Here is a 21,272-nt window from a genome sequence, read left to right as displayed (position 1 = left end):
TAATAATGTTCCATTAGCTTCATTGGTTGCCCAAGAAGAACATGTTGATGTAAACTTCATTAAAAATAATAATTTCAACAACAATGCTTATCGAACAATTCTAGTAATAACTATAGGCCATATCCTTATAATAATGGTAACGGTTATGCTAATTCTTATGGGAATTCTTACAACAATAATAGGAATACACCCCCTGGACTTGAAACCATGCTTAAAGAATTTATTAGTACACAAACTGCCTTTAACAAATCTGTTGAGGAAAAGCTCAAGAAAATTGATATTCTTGTTTCTAGAGTTGATAGTCTGGCCTCTGATGTTGATCTTTTGAAATCGAAAGTTATGCCTAATAGGGATATTGAAAATAAAATTGTTACTACAGCAAATGCCATCCAAGTTAGAATTAATGAGAATATAAGATTAATGGCTGAACTGCGTGCTAGGTGGGATAGAGAAGAAAATGAAAAACTAGCTAAAAAGGAAAATGTAGCTAAAGTTTGGACTATTACCACCACTAGCAATGCTAATGATTCATATATTGCTGCACCTCCTACTATCAATGGTAAAATAATTGGTGTTGGTAATGTTTCTACTCCTAGTGCAAAGCGCGCAAAATTACCCGAAACTGCTAAAACCACTGAAACCGCTTGTGATAAAACCGCTGAAATTTTTTCCAACCTTGGGGATGATAATCCCATTGCTTTAGATTGTAATGATTTAGATTTTGATGATTGCCATATCTCTGAAGTTATAAAGTTCTTACAAAAACTTGCTAAGAGTCCCAATGCTAGCGCTATAAACTTGGCTTTCACAAAACATATTACAAATGCTCTCATAAAAGCTAGAGAAGAGAAACTAAAACTTGAAACTTCTATTCCTAGAAAGCTAGAGGATGGTTGGGAGCCCATCATTAAAATGAGGGTCAAAGATTTTGATTGTAATGCTTTATGTGATCTTGGTGCAAGTATTTCGTTATGCCTAAAAAAGTCTATGATATGCTTGACTTGCCACCATTGAAAAATTGTTATTTGGATGTTAATCTCGCTGATAATGCTAAAAAGAAACCTTTGGGGAAAGTTGATAATGTTCATATTATGGTTAACAATAACCTTGTCCCCGTTGATTTTGTTGTCTTGGATATTGAATGCAATGCATCTTGCCCCATTATATTGGGAAGACCTTTTCTTCGAACCGTTGGTGCTACTATTGATATGAAGGAAGGTAATATTAAATATCAATTTCCTCTCAAGAAAGGTATGGAACACTTCCCTAGAAAGAGAATGAAGTTACCTTATGATTCTACTATTAGAACAAATTATGATGTTGATGCTTCGTCTCTTGATGTTACTTGATATACACTTTCTGCGCCTAGCTGAAAGGCGTTAAAGAAAAGCGCTTATGGGAGACAACCCATGTTTTTACTACATTATTTTTGTTTTATATTTGTGTCTTGGAAGTTGTTTACTACTGTAGCAACCTCTCCTTATCTTAGTTTTAAGTTTTGTTGTGCCAACTAAAGTCTTTGATAGAAAAGTAAGTACTAGATTTGGATTACTGCGCAGTTCAAGATTTCTTTGTTGTCACGAATCTGGGTCTATCTCCCTGTAGGTAGCTCAGAAAATTAATCCAATTTACGAGCATGATCCTCAGATATGTACGCAACTTTCATTCAATTTGAGCATTTTCGTTTGAGCAAGTCTGGTGGCCTAATAAAATCCATCTTTACGGACTGTTCTGTTTTGACAGATTCTGTCTTTTATTTCGCATTGCCTCTTTTGCTATGTTGGATGAATTTCTTTGATCCATTAATGTCCAAGTAGCTTTATGCAATGTCCGAAGTGTTAAGAATGATTGTGTCACCTCTGAACATGTTAATTTTTATTATACACTAACCCTCTAATGAGTTGTTTCGAGTTTGGTGTGGAGGAAGTTTTCAAGGATCAAGAGAGGAGTATGTGTTATCACCAGATTTTAGACAAATCCAGAGGTGGGCCGGGCTTGGAAGATTACATGTGGAAGATTTCTAAAGCGGCCTGGCACGAAGGGTTTTGGGCTAAATTGCCCGTGTATCTTTATTTAGTAGTTTATTATTTTAGATAAGGAGATAGAATCTTAGTCGTGCACGGTTTAGTGCATGCCCACATTAGAAAGTCCCCTGGACTATAAATATGTACCTAGGGTTTATGGAATAAACAACAACTCACGTTCAACCCCAAAAACAAACCAATCTCGGCGCATCGCCAACTCCTTCGTCTCGAGGGTTTCTATCGGGTAAGCGACATGCTGCCTAGATCGCATCTTGCGATCTAGGCAGCACAAGCCCCACGTTGTTCATGCGTTGCTCGTCATCGAAGCGCTTTTGATGGCGAGCAACGTAGTTATCATTAGATGTGTTAGGGTTAGCATTGTTCTTCGTTTAAGCATGCTTACGTAGTGCAACCCTTGCATATCTAGCCGCCCTCACGCCTATCTCAGGTGTGGGGGCGGCACCCCGCTTGATCATTATTTAGTAGATCTGATCCGTTACGATTGCTCCTTGTTCTACAAGGATTAGTTTAATATCTGCAATAGTTAGGCCTTACAAAGGGGGGGAGGATCCGGTGGCACGTAGGGTGGCGTTCGCAAGTCCTAAACGGGATGTTCCTAGGATCAACTTCATGTTGGTTTTCCGGCCTTGTTTAGGATCGGCTTACGAGCACCGTGCGTGGCCGCAAGGCCCAACCTCGGAGTAGGATGATCCGATTATGCGGTGAAAACCCTAAATCGTCGTAGATCTCATTAGCTTCATCTTGATCAAGCAGGACCACCAAGTATTCGTGCACCCCGTACGGATCATGGGTGGATCGGCTCTTTGAGCCGATTCACAGGATAACCCGAGAGCCGATCGAGGCTCGTATTTAACGTTTACATGTATGCCCCGCAGAAACTAAGCGAGGCATCCTCATCACCTTCCCGACCAGGTATAGGTCAGGTGGCACGCCCTGCACTTCGCAACGCCGCGTGTGACCAGAAGAGCATTGCGGGCCGTCGCCGGAGGGGTCTCAGCCAGCCCGCAGCTCTAGGCTCCCCCGGCTCTACGAGTGTTGACAAGGCCGCTGCCCGCCGGTGGGTTTTGGCAGTCAACACATTCTCGGCACGCCCGGTGGGACAATCGTCTACATCAACCACATCGCCATCTACATCTCGAGATGGCGGACGGCACGCCGCTCACCTACGGGGATCCGCCCGACGACCTCAAGAAGCAAGCACAACGAGATCAAGGCTACCCTCGAAGCCGACCTCATCGGCTCTTTTCGGAGAACCCGTTCCAGGTGGCATCGGATGGAAGGGGTTCTCACCGCAAGGTGCGCTCGATGGAATAGACCTCTCTACCCCGTCGGAGGAACGCACCGGGGTCCGCGGCAGGAGATCAACTACCCGGTGGCTCACTCGCTACACCGCCACTCGAGAACTTGGTCAACGTGTTGGAGCGTGTCGCTCGCGCGTGATCCAGAGATCATGAGCCACCGGCACTCGCCGTCGGGACCAGCTCTCGGGACTCATCAAGGAGAGTTACCATTCCGGTCCCGACCACCGCTGCCATTTGCGTTGGCGGCACTCGCCGAAGTGCCGACTACACCGGCATTCCTCGTCTACAGGATTGGTGGCGACCCTAGTGACTACCAGTTCTTAATGGAGGCGCCTAAGGAGATCCCTCATGGATACGCGTGCATGTATGTGCCGGATTGTGGTGACTGGGCACTCACAAACCAGGCCACAACATCGGGGACTCCGGCGAAGACAGGAGGAACGTCGGCGACAGAGCAGACGTGGCTAACCAAATACGCCACACCGACGAAACTCCCGAGCCCAGCTCCTGCAGCTGGCTCGTGAGCTGGAGAAGCAAACATGGCAGGCCAAGTACGCCACCCCGGCGAATCTTCGAATGCGACTCCTACGGCCAAGCACAGCGGATCAGATCAGTACCATACCGAGAGACCAGCTTCGGCATAATGCCGAAAAGAAGGGCGATCGGCTATTCCAAGCCGTACCCCGACGATTACGAGATGATCCCGCTGCCACCTAAATATCGGCTCCCGACTTCTCCAAATTCAGTGGATCGGATGGCTCCAGCTCCATCGAGCACGTCAGCCGATATTTGGCTCAACTAGGACCGGCTTCGGTGTCGGATCAGCTACGCGTGAGGCTCTTTTCACAGTCCTCACGGGATCGGCTTTTGGATGGTACACCTCTTTGCCAGCAAACTCCATCCGGTCTTGGAAGCAATTGGAAGAACAGTTCCATATGCAATACCATTCGAAGCTTCCGAGTCCGGCATTGCCGATCTAGCACAACTACGTCAGAAGCGCGGGGAAACGGTGACAGAATACATCCAGCGCTTCAGGAATCTTAGGAACCGATGTTATTCGGTTCGTATAACTGAAAAGGAAGCAGCCGAGTTGGCAGTAGCAGGCCTTGCAACACAGCTCAAGGACATGGCCTCCCAAGCAGATTATCCCTCGCTGGCGCACATGGTTCAGAAACTATCAGCATATGAACAGCGCCACCCCGACCTGTACCAAGACAAGTTCAAGCGTGCAGTAGTTATGGTCGATACGGAGGAGGATGAAGTGCCTGCGGGAGGCCAAGAGATAGCAGTGGCTGAGTGGACTCAGGGGGGAACCCCTGTGGCCTGCAAATGGGTAAAGCCACCAGTGGCCGCCTGTGGGATTTGATTTTGACGTGACCAAGACTCGAACAAATTTTCGACCTCCTCGCTCAAGGAGAAACAAGCTTGACGGTTCCCGAAGGTCTCAAGTTCCCCACGGCAAAAGAGCTAAACGGAAAGCCATACTGCAAATTCCACAACTCGCTTTCCCATGCCACCAACGACGGCCGGGTGTGGCGTCAGCACATCCAAGCGGCGATAGAGAAGGGGCGGCTAATTTTCAACCAGTACGCCATGAAGGTCGACACCCAACCCTTCCCCGCCGTTAACATGGTGGAAATCACCTACCCTGAAGGTTGCCAGCCAGGTCCCTCGTTCAGCATCAACATGGTAGGACCCGGAAACCACTCGGCAAAGATGGAGATGAGGGCAGCTGCTCTCACAAAGAAGGATACAGAAGAGGCCGCTCCACGCGATCGGCTCCGTCATGATGGCAAGCGCTATGTCACAGAGGGAGAGGTGAAGAATATAAGATATCAGCGACCCCTCTCCGATCACCTCCTCAACAAATATGTGAGTCAGTATGACCAACGCCGACGGTCCAATTACGATGATAGAGGAGATCGTTTGGCTAGAGAAGCCAGAAGATATCGTCGGCAGTATCACGATGAGGAGGAGCACGAGCGCTGTGCCACGGAAGCATCAAGGGAGCAAGATGACAACGCCGGCATTGGGACCGCCCCTTCTTCGTACACCGCTGGGATTCAGGAATGAGCCGATTGCCCACAATCGGCAATTGCCCGTAATGCAACCGAAAAAGAAGGAGGCAGCCAACGTGTCCGTGTTCGAGCGCCTAGGGCCTCTCCCGCCACAAAGCAAACGCGCCGAGTCACCTCGTTGGGCAGATCTTGAGGATTCGGAGGACGAGGGAGAAGTGGAAGAAGATAGGTACCACCGGCCAAGGTGGTGCCCCGACGGACTCAGCCGTTCCCAAAAGCGCAGGGTTCAGCGATTGCGCGGCCCGGAGGAAGCCGAAAGGTTGTACCTGCACACGCTAAGGAAGGCACGACCTGATCTGGCTGCAAAGGTTCAGCGAACCCTGGATGAAGAGGGTCGTCCACGGAAAATGGAGTGGCGCCCCAAACAGAAGAAAGCCGATGATGAGACATCGGCTGGCACAAACATGGTACTCGTCTTGCCGATAGAGCTTAGCGCTCCACGACTCTACGGAGCACTCAAGGTGGACGACAGCAAGCGCATCAAGTCAGAGGTTGGGTTGGTTTTATCCAGCCTGACCAAGTAGCAAGATCGAACCAATGAGCAAACCAGGAGAGGCTGATCCTTGTGATCGGCCCCAAAAATTTACGAAGGGGACTTACAAAACCTTCAACGGGCAAGCAACGTGGAGGCCGATTCCAGCAATCGGCCAAAATTATCCTCACCCACCATTCTGCCTGGGTTCAACATGTTATCCAACAGAGCCGATACCATCAATTCTCTTGACAGAATCGGCTCGGGGGGGCACCCAGGTAGATAAGAAGCATCTCATCTTTTGGTGATGGGTATTGGAATATGGGGGCCGATGCACAGGTCGGCTGTAAAAAAAAAAACGAAAGTGAAAATTCGAAAATTTTCGAACATAGCCGATGCAGCAGGCATCGACTTAAGGATATAACAGCCGATGCATGGCCATCGACTCAAGGGAGATTTCTTCAAGGACAATGTCAATGGCGTGCGGATCAGGTCAAGGATGGATTACATCAGGTCCATCAAAGGAAAGGAGCCTATCTGGCCGGCAGAACCGAAGAAACTCGGGGCAGCTCACCTTGAGGGCTCTCTCGCTTTGGGAAGCCGATGTATGTTTAAATCGGTTAGCTCGGCATAAGGAGCTCCCTCGACATGATCGAGCCTAGGTCCATACAGCTCGTTTTGCCTCGGCTAAGACTCGGGGGCAACAAGCCTAGAAGATGCCCCGTTTTTAAAGAGCCGATTAGAGTCACCTCTGGCTGCGGCCGCATCATGGTCGTCTCGGGGAGGAACTGGGAAGGAAAAGCCGTCGTCTTGTACAGTGGTTTGGACCGTGCCGTGGCTGCAAGAAAAGGAAAGAAGTCCGACGCGTTGCTATCGGTCTTAGCATGACAAACGGAGGAAATGAAATTGGAGCGATTAAAGAATGAATGGAAAAGAACAATTTCATTAATTCCAAGGAGCGGCTTTACAAGAAAGAGCCGATGGCTCTCAAAAGAGGGATCTGGTGCCTAGTGCACTGCTACTACTAGTCCTATACTACTAGTCGTCGCTGTCCTCGTCATCGCCGCCGTCAACGTCGTCGGCGCTCGCTCCCGTGGAGCTCCTCGTCGCCGCTGCCCCAGCCCTTGGCCGGAGCCTCTTCCTCCTCGTCATCGTCATCATCCTCGCTGTCCGCCCGGAGCGGAAGCGCTTGGTCGGCGGATACCCGATGGAGGAGGAGGAGTCATCCTCCTCCTCTTCCTCTTCGTCATCATCTTCGTCCTCGCCGTCCGCCCACATGTGGGGGCGCTTCTTCGGCGGGAGCCGGGCGGAAGGGGAGGCCTTGGCCTTCGCCGCTTCTCCTTCTTTCTCCTCCTTGTCGCAGGAGAAGGGATTCGCTGCGGGGTGGAGGCTGCCCTCGTTCTTCTTCTTCGGCGAAGATTGGGGGAAGAGTTTTGAGAAGGAAGAGGAAGAGGAAGACATTGCTACATGAGGAGAGGGTTTTTTGGTGCCGATAGCTGGGATGGAATAGAGGATAGAGAGAGCTAACTAGTCGGCACGGTTAAATAATGAGAAATCTGGTGAAGGTTTAATGCCATTACAGCTTCCAAGGGATCGATGCTAAAGCTGTCAGAATTTTTAGGGAAGCTGGGAAGATAGGGCATAATGATGACGGATGTCGTAACGGCTCTGCTCTCGCCACGACATGACCCTTCGAAGGGAAAGCATAATGATTTTGGAAATGTTATTTCCAAAACCAGGGGGCATGTGTTATCACCAGATTTTAGACAAATCCAGAGGTGGGCCGGGCTTGGAAGATTACATGTGGAAGATTTCTAAAGCGGCCTGGCACGAAGGGTTTTGGGCTAAATTGCCCGTGTATCTTTATTTAGTAGTTTATTGTTTTAGATAAGGAGATAGAATCTTAGTCGTGCACGGTTTAGTGCATGCCCACATTAGAAAGTCCCCTAGACTATAAATATGTACCTAGGGTTTATGGAATAAACAACAACTCACGTTCAACCCCAAAAACAAACCAATCTCGGTGCATCGCCAACTCCTTCGTCTCGAGGGTTTCTATCGTGAAGCGACATGTCGCCTAGATCGCATCTTGCGATCTAGGCAAGCACAAGCCCCACGTTGTTCATGCGTTGCTCGTATCGAAGCGCTTTTGATGGCGAGCAACGTAGTTATCATTAGATGTGTTAGGGTTAGCATTGTTCTTCGTTTAAGCATGCTTACGTAGTGCAACCCTTGCATATCTAGCCGCCCTCACGCCTATCTCAGTGTGGGGGCGGCACCCCGCTTGATCATTATTTAGTAGATCTGATCCGTTACGATTGCTCCTTGTTCTACAAGGATTAGTTTAATATCCGCAATAGTTAGGCCTTACAAAGGGGGGAGGATCCGGTGGCACGTAGGGTGGCGTTCGCAAGTCCTAAACGGGATGTTCCTAGGATCAACTTCATGTTGGTTTTCTCGGCCTTGTTTAGGATCGGCTTACGAGCACCGTGCGTGGCCGCAAGGCCCAACCTGGAGTAGGATGATCCGATTATGCGGTGAAAACCCTAAATCGTCGTAGATCTCATTAGCTTCATCTTGATCAAGCAGGACCACCAAGTATTCGTGCACCCCGTACGGATCATGGGTGGATCGGCTCTTTGAGCCGATTCACAGGATAACCTGAGAGCCGATCGAGGCTCATATTTAACGTTTACATGTATGCCCTGCAGGAAACTAAGCGAGGCATCCTCATCACCTTCCCCGACCAGGTATAGGTCAGGTGGCACGCCCTTGCACTTCGCAACGCCGCGTGTGACCGAAGAGCATTGCGGGCCGTCGTCGGAGGGGTCTCGACCAGCCGCAGCTCTAGGCTCCCCCGGCTCTACAGGTGTTGACAAGGCCGCCGCCCGCCGGTGGGTTTTGGCAGCCAACAAGTATGATGCAATATGATCAAGGAGAGTGAAAGTTCTAAGCTTGGGGATGCCCCGGTGGTTCACCCCTGCATATTCTAAGAAGACTCAAGCGTTTAAGCTTGGGGATGCCCAAGGCATCCCCTTCTTCATCGACAACATTATCAGGTTCCTCCCCTGAAACTATATTTTTATTCCGTCACATCTTATGTACTTTGCTTGGAGCGTCAGCTTGTTTTTGTTTTTTGTTTTGTTTGAATAAAATGGATCCTAGCATTCACTTTATGGGAGAGAGACACGCTCCGTCTGTAGCATATGGACAAATATGTCCTTAGGCTCTACTCATAGTATTCATGGCGAAGTTTCATCTTCGTTAAATTGTTATATGGTTGGAATTGGAAAATGCTACATGTAGTAACTCTAAAATGTCTTGGATAATTTGATACTTGGCAATTGTTGTGCTCATGTTTAAGCTCTTGCATCATATACTTTGCACCCATTAATGAAGAAATACTTAGAACTTGCTAATTTGGTTTGCATATTTAGTTTCTCTAGAGTCTAGATAACATCTAGTATTGAGTTTTGAACAACAAGGAAGACGGTATGGAGTCTTATAATGTTTACCATATGTCTTTTATGTGAGTTTTGCTGTACCGTTCATCCTTGTGTTTGTTTCAAATAACCTTGCTAGCCTAAACCTTGTATTGAGAGGGAATACTTCTCATGCATCCAAAATACTTGAGCCAACCACTATGCCATTTGTGTCCACCATACCTACCTACTACATGGTATTTATCCACCATTCCAAAGTAAATTGCTTGAGTGCTACCTTTAAAATTCCATCATTCACCTTTGCAATATATAGCTCATGGGACAAGTAGCTTAAAAACTATTGTGGTATTGAATATGTACTTATGCACTTTATCTCTTATTAAGTTGCTTGTTGTGCGATAACCATGCTTCTGGGGACGCCATCAACTATTCTTTGTTGAATATCATGTGAGTTGCTATGCATGTCCGTCTTGTCCGAAGTAAGAGAGATCTACCACCTTTATGGTTGGAGCATGCATATTGTTAGAGAAGAACTTTGGGCCGCTAACTAAAGCCATGATTCATGGTGGAAGTTTCAGTTTGGACATATATCCTCAATCTCATATGAGAATAATAATTGTTGCCACATGCTTATGCATTAAAGAGGAGTCCATTATCCGTTGTCCATGTTGTCCCGGTATGGATGTCTAAGTTGAGAATAATCAAAAGCGAGAAATCCAAAATGCGAGCTTTCTCCTTAGACCTTTGTACGAGCGGCATGGAAGTACCCCATTGTGACACTTGGTCAAAACATGTGCATTGCAAAGATCCGGTAGTCCAAGTTAATTAGGACAAGGTGCGGGCACTATTAGTATACTATGCATGAGGCTTGCAACTTGTAAGATATAATGTACATAACTCATATGCTTTATTACTACCGTTGACAAAATTGTTTCATGTTTTCAAAATAAAAGCTCTAGCACAAATATAGCAATCGATGCTTTCCTCTTTGAAGGACCATTCTTTTTACTTTTATGTTGAGTCAGCTCACCTATTTCTCTCCACCTCAAGAAGCAAACACTTGTGTGAACCGTGCATTGATTCCTACATACTTGCATATTGTACTTGTTATATTACTCTATGTTGACAATTATCCATGAGATATACATGTTACAAGTTGAAAGCAACCGCTGAAACTTAATCTTCCTCTGTGTTGCTTCAATGCCTTTACTTTGATTTATTGCTTTATGAGTTAACTCTTATGCAAGACTTATTAATACTTGTCTTGAAGTACTATTCATGAAAAGTCTTTGCTTTATGATTCACTTGTTTACTCATGTCATTACCATTGCTTTGATCGCTACATTCACTACATATGTTTACAAATAGTATGATCAAGGTTATGATGGCATATCACTTCGTAAATTATCTTTGTTATCGTTTTACCTCGCTCGGGACGAGCGTAACTAAGCTTGGGGATGCTTGATACGTCTCCGACGTATCGATAATTTCTTATGTTCTATGCCATATTATTGATGATACCTACATGTTTTATGCACACTTTATGTCATATTCGTGCATTTTCCGGAACTAACCTATTAACAAGATGCCGAAGTGCCGTCTCGTTTTCTCGCTGTTTTTGGTTTCAGAAATCCTAGTAACGAAATATTCTCGGAATTGGACGAAACGAAGACCCGTGGGCCTATTTTTCCACGGAGCTTCCGTAAGACCGAAGAGCATACGAAGTGGGGCCACGAGGTGGCGACACCACAAGGCGGCGCGGCCAAGGGGGCCCGCGCCGCCCTATGGTGTGGGCCCTCGTCGTGCCCCCGACTCTGCCCTTCCGCCTACTTAAAGCCTCCGTCGCGAAACCCCTGAGGCGAAAAAACCACGATACGGAAAACCTTACTGAGACGCCGCCGATCCCATCTCGGGGGATTCTGGAGATCTCCTCCGGCACCCTGCCGGAGAGGGGATTCATCTCCCGGAGGAATCTACACCGCCATGGTCGCCTCCGGAGTGATGAGTGAGTAGTTCACCCGTGGACTATGGGTCCATAGCAGTAGCTAGATGGTTGTCTTCTCCTCATTGTGCTTCATTGTTGGATCTTGTGAGCTGCCTAACATGATCAAGATCATCTATCTGTAATTCTATATGTTGTGTTTGTCGGGATCCGATGGATAGAGAATACCATGTCATGTTAATTATCAAGTTATTACATATGTGTCGTTTATGATCTTGCATGCTCTCCGTTACTAGTAGAGGCTCTGGCCAAGTTTTTGCTTTTAACTCCAAGAGGGAGTATTTATGCTCGATAGTGGGTTCATGCCTCGCATTGACACCTGGGACGAGTGACGTAAAGTTCTAAGGTTGTGTTGTGCTCGTTGCCACTAGGGATAAAACATTGGCGCTATGTCCGAGGATGTAGTTGTTGATTACATTACGCACCATACTTAATGCAATTGTCTGTTGTTAGCAACTTAATACCGGAGGGGGTTCGGATGATAACCTGAAGGTGGACTTTTTAGGCATAGATGCAGCTGGATGACGGTCTATGTACTTTGTCGTAATACCCAATTAAATCTCACTATACTTATCATGTCATGTATGTGCATTGTTATGCCCTCTCTATTTGTCAATTGCCCGACTGTAATTTGTTCACCCAACATGCTTTTATCTTATGGGAGAGACACCTCTAGTGAACTGTGGACCCCGGTCCATTCTTTAATACTGAAATACAAATCTCGCTGCAATACTTGTTTTTACTATTTTCTCTCGCAAACAATCATCTTCCACACAATACGGTTAATCCTTTGTTACAGCAAGCTTCGGTGAGATTGACAACCTCACCGTTTCGTTGGGGCAAAGTACTTTGGTTGTGTTGTGCAGGTTCCACGTTGGCGCCGGAATCCCCGGTGTTGCGCCGCACTACATCCCGCCGCCATCAACCTTCAACGTGCTTCTTGGCTCCTCCTGGTTCGATAAACCTTGGTTTCTTTCTGAGGGAAAACTTGCTGTTGTGCGCATCATACCTTCCTCTTGGGGTTGCCCAACGAACGTGTGAAATACACGCCATCAACCACCACCACCACCACCTCACCGCCCAACCCGCCCACTTCCGCATCGCCGCCCTCGCAGCCGCCGCCCTCCACGGGAGTCGCGGCATCCATGGCGGAGGCCTCCGACGTCGCTCCCCTCCTCTCGCAGCAGGAGCTCTCGACGGCCATCCTCGATCTCGCCACCGTGGTCCAAGGCATCCGCCTGTACCTGATCGGCAGCCAGGGGATGACCACGCCGCCGCAGCCACCGGCCATCGCCGCCTCCTCGGCCGCGTTGACATTTCCGCCCTTCCAGGGCGTGCCCGCCCCGCCCCCGGCCTCGTCGCCCCGAGCGCCGTGGTCGCCGTGGCAGTCGACCCCCAGCGCCGGGCCCGCCTCGTTTCCCCAGGGCGTACCCATCCAACAGGTGCCGTTCCCGCCATCGCCCTCGCGGCTCCCAGCTTGGTTGACCGCGATGGTGCCCCCGCCCGTCTACCCGACCGCGTCTGCGCCTCCTCCCGTCTACACGACCGTAGGGGACCATTGGAGGCCCTCCTTCCCGGAGCCGGCATCCTCGCGCTTTGCGGAGCCCTACGCCGGCCACGCGGAGTACCCTGGACAGGGCGCCGCCGCACCAACCCCCCACGCTACGCCAAGCTCGACTTCGCCACGTACGACAGCGTAGAGGACCCCTCAACTGGCTCAACCAATGCGAGCAGTTCTTCCGCGGGAAGCACACCCTCGCCTCGGACCGTACCTGGCTCGCCTCGTACCACCTCCGCGGCACCACCCAGAAAAGGTACAACTCCCTCGAGCAGGACGAGGGCAGCATGCCCCCATGGGACCGGTTCCGCGAGCTCTGCCTTCTACAATTCGGTTCTTCGATTCGCGGCAGTCGCTTGGCGAAACTTGGGTGTTTGGCCTTCACCACCACAGTGCAGGACTTCGCCGACCGCTTCCAGGCCCTCGCGTGCCACGCCCCCGGGGTGACAGGGCAGCAGCGCGCCGACCTCTTCGTTGGCGGCCTCCCCGACCACATCCGTGTGGACGTGGAACTCCAGGCCCCGCAGGACCTCCAGACGGTGATGCACTACGCGCGCGCTTATGAGCATCGCGTCCAGGCGGTTCAGTAGGCGCCCCCGGCCCATGGAGGACGCACCACTCGTCCTCCACCAACGACCGCGGCTGCCAACCGCTCGACCCCGACTGGGACGGAAAACCCCGCACCAGCGGCTACTCGCACGTTCCGACGACTTACCCCGGCGGAGCAGGTCGAACGCCGCCGCCTTGGGCTCTGCTTCAACTGCGACGAGCCCTACGCGCCCGGCCACGTGTGTCTGTGCCTCTTCTACCTGGAGACAGTCGACGCGGACGAGGCTGACGCGTCACCCGAGATAGTCGACGCGACGGCTCCACCCGAGCCGGCCGAGTCGACGCCCACGACCGCCAAGGCTTTCGTCGTCTCCCTGCACGTGCTCGCCGGCATCCGCCACGAGCGCATGATGCTACTGCAGGTCACGATCCACGGCGAGACCCTGGTGGCGTTGTTGGACACGGGCTCCACGCATAACTTCCTGCCCGCCGCCACCATGCGTCGCCTTGCTCTACAGCCGACGGGTGGGGATCACCTTCGCGTGACCGTGGCCAACGGTGACCGCCTTCACTGCCACGGCTTGGCCCAGCATGTGCCCCTCACCATCGGCGACAATCACTTCACCATCACGTGCGCCGGCATCGACTTGGGCTGCTTCGACTTCATCCTTGGCGTCGACTTTCTGCGGACGCTCGATCCCATCCTGTGGGACTTCGACGCCCTGACGATGACGTTCTGGCACCAGGGACACCGCATCCGTTGGGAGGGCCTCGGGGGCGCCGCTCCAGCCCCTCAGCTTCAGCTCGTCTCCGGGGATGATGACGCCGAGCAGCCCTGCTGACCCACCTCCTACAACAGCACGGTGACATCTTCGAGGAGCCGCAAGCCCTGCCGCCCCACGGGAGTGCGACCACCGTATCCACCTCCTGCCGGGTTCGACACCGGTGGCGGTGCGACTGTACCGCTATCCACAGCTACAGAAGGACGAACTGGAGTGTCAGTGCGCGCTCATTCTTGCCGCGGGCATCATCAGGATCTCCATGTCGCCGTTCTCAGCGCCGGTGCTGCTCGTGCGGAAGTCGGATGGCACGTGGCATTTCTGCATCGACTACCGCGCCCTCAACGCCCTGACACTCAAGGACAAGTTCCCGATCCCGGTGGTCAACGAGCTCCACGGGGCGCGGTTCTTCACCAAGCTCGACCTCCGGTCGGGCTATCATCAGGTGCGCATGCACCCGGAGGACATTGCCAAGACGGAGTTCCGGACCCATCATGGCCACTTCGAGTTCGTGGTGATGCCCTTCGGCCTCACCAACGCGCCAGCGACCTTCCAGGCCCTGATGAACGACGTCCTCCGCCCATACTTACGCCGGTTTGTGCTGGTTTTTTTGATGACCTATTAATCTACAACACATCGTGGGCGGAGCACATCCAGCATATCGCCATCGTCTTCAACGAGCTTCGAGCGCATCGTCTTCACCTTAAGCGCTCGAAGTGCTCGTTCGGGACGACCTCGGTGGCCTGCCTCGGACATGTCATCTCCGCCGATGGGGTGGCGATGGATGCGGACAAGGTGGCGGTCGTCGCCACCTGGCTGACGCCGCATTCACCGCGCGCCCTACGCAGGTTCCTGGGCCTCGCCGGGTACTACCGAAAGTTCATCCGGGAGTTTAGCCTCATCGCCTCGCTGCTCACGCGCCTGCTGCGGCGCGATGCCTTCGCTTGGGACGACAAGGCTACCGCTGCCTTCGAGGCCCTGAAGGGGGACCTCACCACGGGCCCCGTACTCCCGATGCCGGACTTAGACATGTCGTTTATCGTCGACTGCGACGCCTCGGGAGCGGGGTTCGGTGCCATCCTACACCAGGGCGACGGGCCGCTCGCCTACTTCAGCCGGCCGTTCGCTGCACGTCACCTCAAGCTCGCGGCATACGAGCAGGAACACATTGGCTTGGTACAGGAAGTGCGCCACTGGCGACCCTACCTATGGGGGCGCTCGTTCCGTGTGCGCACGGACCACTACAGCCTTAAGTTCCTCCTAGAACAGCGGCTGTCGAGGGTGCCACAGCTCCAGTGGATCAACAAGCTCTTCGGCTTCGACTTCACAATGGAGTACCACACTAGGCGCCTCAACACCGTGGCCGACGCCCTGTCTCGCCGCAACGCCGAGCCTAACACTGCCGAGGTCACATCGGAGGGGCGGCTGCTATGCATCCGCTCGGGACCATCCTTCGCCCTCTTCGACCTCATCCGTGAGGCTACCACGACCGACCCATGGCGCCTCGTCTACGGTCTCCTCCTCCATGGGTGACGGGTGTTCGTGCCCGACCACGACGACCTCCGTCATCAGGTTGATAAGGGGAATCCCAGCAGATCCTCCTAGAGTGTTGCCCGATCTTTCACATCGAGAACCTGGGGTAGTAAATCCTCCCAACAACGCGATGAATGCATCCTGGAGAATAGGGAACGAATCCAGCAAGCAACGGATCGATGAACAATACGCCTCAAACCTTGAGCTAGATAATCCTTGATGGACACAAGAACCTTCGCAGCGGATATAATAGATAAACGGCAGCGCCGTACCCCCGGAGGGATGATACACATGAACATACGCAATGGGGAAAACCCTAATCTTTAGTCTAAAACTTGAACCACCTAAACCCTAGCAATCCCTCCACCTTATATGGGGGGAGGTGGCCGGCCAGCCCTTGCTGGGCTGGGGCGCCCCACTATGGGCCTAACCCTAGTTTGACTCAGACAGGCCCAAGTCAAACAGACACAACTTAAAACCCTAGATGGCCCACCACATGACCTGGCTACATTATTCCCTAATAATAACACTAAGATATAATAATGGTACAACCTTAGACTTAATCCTCGTATCAATGGATGTCCTAGTGTACCAGGCCTAGATATCCATATCATCCTCCCCTTCTTCAAAAGCGTTGTCCCCAACACGTGAGGGTCTTCTAGAAAAAGGTGACGTGATATGAACATGGCACGTCCTCGCCGTCCTCAAGTCTTGCTTGCCTTCGACACCACATCCTCCCTCGCGGCCTGCTTGACTTGATACAGCACTTGGCGCCTCCTTTCTTCTCCACATGAGCTTGGACTTCGGCGCCAATACCTTCTTCTTGCGAGGTTTTGATGGACCCCTGTGTCGGTGAAGATGACCCTGCACAAGATGTGTAATGCCTGGGCCACATAAATGTCTCACACGTCCATCCTTGCCTCGATGCATCCGCGGTGTCGCGGAAAACTGGACTGCAGTACTCCTAACACGGTAGTGCCGCTGCCCACTGTCTCCACTGACGCGCTTGCCTCCCACTCCCCCAACGCGCATCTGCGCCATATGTACTGGCACATCATCAGCACAAACATCATCAGTATGTATACTGGCATCAACGCAAATTGGAACTGTAGTACATGCTGCAACATCCACATCAACAACAAGTGTAGCTTCATCCGGCTTGTCACCAACAAGAACTGGCTTGTCATCTACATGCATGGTTGAAACATCACCACCATCAATGCTCGGAACATCATGCACCTCTTGCTGCATTTTGGCTTGTGCAACTTCTCTTTATGCACTACTAACTCCACATCGGATTTGATATGATCATCACCCATAGGCTTCAAGGTCTGCTGTTTTCCACCATGCATAAAAGAATATGTATTTGCTCTCCCAGCATGTGTCACATTGCGATCATACTGCCAAGGACGCCCAAGTAGCAATCCACACACCTCCAATGGAAATACATTGCACTCTATCTCATCAACATAATCATCAACTGCAAATGGCACACGCACCTTGTGAGTAATCTTCAGCATACCACAGCTATTCAACCACTCAAGACGCTTAGGTTCAGGAAGACGCCATGTAGACAACCCCAATGCTGCCACCATCTCCTTGCTTATGCCATTAGTACAGCTACCACCATCAATCATCAACTTGCAAACCTTGCCCTTGATAAAACACTAAGTCTGAAACAAACTCCACCTCTGACCCTTGTCAACTGTCTTGCAAGCATCATCTTGTACCTTCTTGAGTTGCATATTCAGCCCGCTCAATGGTACATCCTCCTCAACAGTCACAGTAGTGCTCTTGGTATCAGAGCCAGGTTTCCTGTCCTCAGTGACTGTCTGTACTGGAACAACCTCCTCGACGGTAGTGTTAGAGCACACCACCTCCTTTGTAGGAGACGAAATAGACATAGCCATAGCTTCCTTGGAACATAGCTGCGACCTCTCGCCAACCTCAGCCGGCGATGACACAACCCGAAGTGGCTGTTTGAGGGTCTTCACATGCATTGTAGGCTTGTTACCAAACACAAAACACGCACGTAAGAATTCCCGAAAATCAAACCAAGTTGCAGCCATAATGCCATTCACACGCATCTCCTTGTTCCACCAACTGTGTATCTCTTCATCCACACGACGAATAGCAATTACCAACCGTGTAGAAACATCCAAGAATTCATAAATACCACACCTTTGCAAACCCTGGTGTATATGACTTTCCCACAACTCATAATCTGAAACTGATGCATAATGATGAAGTTTCCACTTGACCTTAGTCTCAGCAAATGACACACCGTGTAATATATCAAGAAAATCATTAAAAACATCTCCAGACCGTTTGCCTGAAACACACCACTTCCCATGAAAATCACCAGGAAATGATAGCACCCCGGAAGAAGATGTCGGAAACAAAGCATTAGCAGCAGCAATGGCTGGCCCGGCCCAGTACCCGGTTGGACCGGCCTAGGCACCGGTTGAACCGGTCCAGGGTCCGGTTGGACCGGCCTGGGAGCCGGTTGGTCCGGCCCAGAGCCCGGTCTGACCGGCCTGGACACCGGCTGGAGCGGCCGACTCCCCTGGACTTGGCCTGGCTGGCACCAGCCTGGGGTCTGGTCTGGGCTGGGGTGCCCGGCCTGGGCCCCGGTTTGGCCGGGTCTAGGACCGGCCCGGCCGGTCCTGGGTCCGGTTGAGCGGTCCGGAAACCGGATCTGGTCGCGAATCTGCGTCTTCTTCCCGATTCCAACCTCGATTTTTCGCGATTTTGACCTCCAAAACAGCCATGGATGACCTGCAAACTGCACAACAACAACTCCAAACTTCCTCCAACCAACCTCCTTCGGCCGAGAGCCAAACTCCTCCGATCTAGAGCCAACCTTCTCCGATGCAAACCGATCTAGATGAGATCGATCAACAAAACCTCGCCGTGAGCAACCGAGAAATCTGATACCACCTGATAAGGGGAATCCCAACAGATCCTCCTAGAGTGTTGCCCGATCTTTCATAGGGAGAACCTGGGGTAGTAAATCCTTCCAACAACGCGATGAACACAGCCTGGAGAAGAGGGAGTGAATCCAGCAAGCAATGGATCGATGAATGATACGCCTCAAACCTTGAGCTAGACAATCCTTGATAAACACAAGAACCTTCGCAGCGGATATAATAGATAAACGGCAGCGCCGTACCCCCGGAGGGATGATACACGTGAACACACGCAATGGGGAAAACCCTAATCTTTAGTCTAAAACTTGAACCACCTAAACCCTAGCCATCCCTCCACCTTATATGAGGGGTAGGTGGCCGGCCAGCCCTTGCTGGGCTGGGGCGCCCCACTATGGGCCTAACCCTAGTTTGACTCAGACAGGCCCAAGTCAAACAGACACAACTTAAAACCCTAGATGGCCCACCACATGACCTGGCTACATTATCCCCTAATAATAACACTAAGATATAATAATGGTACAACCTTAGACTTAATCCTCGTATCAATGGCTGTCCTAGTGTACCAGGCCTGGATATCCATATCACAGGTGCTGCTGATGGCTCATTCCGCGGGTCGTGAGGGTGTCCAAAAGACCCTCCACCGCCTCTGCGCCGACTTCTACGTCCCTGGTGATTGGGCCATGGTCCAGGACTGGGTGCTTTCGTGTGAGATGTGCCAGCGCAACAAGACGGAGACTTTGCGACCAGCCGGCGTGTTGCAGCCACTCGATGTGCCTTCGCAGGTGTGGGCCCACATCTCCATGGACTTCATCGAGGGCCTCCCTAAGGTGGGTGCAAGTCCGTCATCCTCACGCTCGGCCATCCCTACACGGCCTTGTCGGTGGCCCGCGCCTTCTTCGACGACATCGTCCGCCTCCACCCATTCTGTCGGTGGACCCGGCGACGGCGCGGACGGTGGCTGCAGGAGAGCTCCTCGTCACCCGCGACGAGATGCTCGCCGAGGTGCGGTAGCGTCTCGTCCAGGCCCAGCAGCTCGCCAAGTACTACTATGACGGCCGCCACCGCGAGGTGGAGTACGCGGTGGGCGACTGGGTGTGGTTGCGCCTACTGCACCGCTCCCACCAGTCCCTGGACCCGCGCGCGAAGCGCAAGCTTGGTCCTCGCTATGCGGGGCCCTTCATCATCTTGGAGCGTATTGGGACCCTGGCGTATCGCCTTCAGCTGCCCGCCGGGGCGCGCATTCACGACGTCTTCCACGTGGGGCTGCTCAAGCCCTACCGTGGCACGCCGCCGGACGTCACGCCACCACTTCCGCCGACTGCAGATGGCCATTTGCTTCCTAGCCCGGCCAAGGTGTTGCGCGCCCAGCTGCGTCGTGATGCTTGGTACTTGTTGGTGCAGTGGGAGGGACTTCCGGCCGAAGAGGCGGCTTGGGAACCGCGTGATGAGTTCCAGCAGCATTATCCAGACTACCAGCTCGAGGATGAGCTGTTTGCGCAGGTGGGGAGAGATGTTATGACCGGCCTGGTTTACCGCCGGAGGAGGCCCACCGGACAGGCCTAGTTAGGGGCTTAGCCCAATTATCTATTTCCATTATAAATAAGAGTTGTAATTGGATTTCTGAGATTAAGCAATAAACATATATTTGTTGCCGACTCCTCAAGGAGTCGGACTTACAACCCTAACCGCCGCCTCTGTTCAGCCACCGCCGCCTCCCTCACGCTCGCACGACGGCACCCTGCCGCAGGCGCTCTCGCCTCCGCACACACACAATCCCTTCCTACCCCTATAACCTCCGTTCTAGACCGGGTAGATTAGCTGATTCTACCACATTGTCTCAATTGTCAACCAGACACGGCTAATCACGACACTTAGTGGTGGATCTATGGTGGTCTTGACTCATCATTTTTCCAGAGTCGGTTTCGCTGGTGCCCTAGACCAGCAGGTCAGTCCCTTCCTTTATTTCCCTTGACCTCTGTGGCTCCGGTGTCTTCTTTTCCTACTGGTCACCGCCGCCCCACTGGCTACTCCACCGCCGAGCTCCCCTGCTATGCGTGGCTCCAACTGATTTCCTCCTCATCCATGATACTCGACGACATGAGGCAGCCACCTGCGTGCCACGCAAGAAGGTGATGTATAGGCTGCATAAGGGGGCGGGGGCTTCAATCTGAGGTGAGCTGCCTCCGATTTGTCGTGTGGGGGGGTTCGTTGCGGCCTTGGTGCCGTGGCCACGATACCACGCTTTAGCCCCGCCTCTCATCGTGCTCCAGTCCATCCACGACCGCCATCATCTCTTGATTGGTTTCTCAAATCACTACAGGAATGGTGACAGATGCCGACGGCCAGAGTGTACGCCGACGGCTTTTTATCGGGGCCGTCGGCGTACGGCCTCGCCGGGGCAGCTCACGAACCCGACCGTCGGCGTACGAACACCGTCGGCGTAGAGGAGGCTACGCCGAGGGCAGCCGTCGGCGTCACCTTGGCCCTCGGCGTAGCACCGGCATCGCCTCCGGCCCAGCCGCGCGCCGTCGACGCCCGCTCACGGCGTCACTCAGACGCCGACGGCCACCCTCGGCATAGGG

Source organism: Lolium rigidum, chromosome 6 (assembly GCF_022539505.1).
Source record: "Lolium rigidum isolate FL_2022 chromosome 6, APGP_CSIRO_Lrig_0.1, whole genome shotgun sequence".
Classification (NCBI taxonomy): Eukaryota; Viridiplantae; Streptophyta; class Magnoliopsida; order Poales; family Poaceae; genus Lolium; species Lolium rigidum.
Note: the sequence above shows the minus strand (reverse complement) of the source record.